A 1,674-nucleotide genomic window follows, 5' to 3' on the forward strand; every position below is an offset into this window, starting at 1 on the left:
ATAGACATAACGCAAAATTAAATATTTGTAAGTAATTTTCACAATAAATTGTCTTATACAAATAAGACTTCGAATATTTCATATTTCTCATTTACAATGTTAATAAAATAATTTCTAACCTGGTAAATAAAGATGTTATCTGTAAGACAATATCATCTGTCCGATGATAGAACTTTCACAAAAGTTCATCATATTTAGATGTAGTTGCCATGGTAGTTAAAATGTTAAATTATGTACAGTTTCTAATATTTAAATATAATATTAACATATATTCTATCATATATAGAACTTTATTCATGACTTATTCAAGATTTCACTAAATTTATTTTTTATTTACAAAGTTTCTATCTTTATTTGTGTCTATTATAAATTTGTTGGACTTTGGCCATCTAGATTTATGATTCTTCAAGGTTTTTGATGATTTCTGAACACGTGAAACACAATCTGTTGACGATATCGTAAACTCGAATGTTATAGATATAGTAATCAATAGAAATAAAACTACCACAGATTATATACTTCATTGGAAATAAGTCCTTATCCTTCTGTTTATTCTAAGAAAAGTTATGACAGTGAAAACTGAGAATTTTATTAAGATTAATACTTTTAATAAATTACATATCGTACAAACTATAAATATAATATTTTATCGTGCAATATTGCATTGTTGAAATATTTAGAAAAATGTGATTTATATCTTTGTTATCTCAACTATATCAGAAGTATATATAAACTTATGAATGCATCAGTCATCAACTTCAAATTCAGGCAATAAATTTGCGATCAAAAGTACGTACATTCGGTTGTTTTATATTTATTATTATGATACACTAAATATACAAATTTATATAAAGTTTTATAAATAATATTTTATAATAGAGAAAATAACAGAGAGAGAGAGAGAGAGAGAGAGAGAGAGAGAGAGAGAGAGAGAGAGAAGAAGAAGAAGAGAAGCAATAGTTATTTTCCATTTATACACAAGTGAAACTGAGTTTGAAGTAAGCTAAGTATCTTACACTCAAATTAATGGCTACGTTCAGCAAAGAAAAACTAATCAATTAGCGTATAATAATTCTTTAATACGATTGGTTCTTACACTTAAATTTAGCGAAGAACTAAAGGCAAGAACCAATCATATGAAAGAATCATTAACCGCTAACTTATAATTTTAATTTTCTCTGTTGAATAGCAATTGACTCACTACTTGCTTTGGTAAAAAGTTATTGCATGTCAACACAGGTAACCTCACTTTGAAGTGAGTTTACGAGACTCACTAACGCATGAGAAGATTGAGGATTTCAAATTAAAGATTAAAGTTCAGGTAATAATTAATTTTAATCCGTTTCGTTCTAATTGGCTGAATTCAAATCCTCAATTTGCAATCCTAAGCCTACAATGCATAAAGTAAAAAAGCATAATGGGTCCAGGTTTTGATGCTACAAATGCTTCGAAGCATTTAATTGACCACCAATCAGAAGAAAGAATTTTACTAATTGACCAATCAAAAAATACTTCGAAGCATCCGTAGAATCAAATAGACTGTATATTCTAAAGTACACGATCTATAAACACTAAAATTAATCCAATAAAAGATAATATTAATTTGTGATTTTATTTATAAGCGACACATAAAATTAAAAATTTTTAAATTATTTATTAAATTTTTATATTATT

General features: G+C 26.2%; 1 protein-coding gene across 1 annotated transcript in view; it reads left to right on the forward strand.

Annotated features, from left to right (window-relative positions):
- The window catches only part of LOC108687521 (chymotrypsin-1-like), a 19,222-nt gene that overhangs the window by 16,964 nt on the left and 584 nt on the right, over nt 1–1,674 (forward strand). The window lies entirely within an intron of this gene.

Source organism: Atta colombica, unplaced genomic scaffold (assembly GCF_001594045.1).
Source record: "Atta colombica isolate Treedump-2 unplaced genomic scaffold, Acol1.0 scaffold207, whole genome shotgun sequence".
Taxonomy (NCBI): Eukaryota; Metazoa; Arthropoda; class Insecta; order Hymenoptera; family Formicidae; genus Atta; species Atta colombica.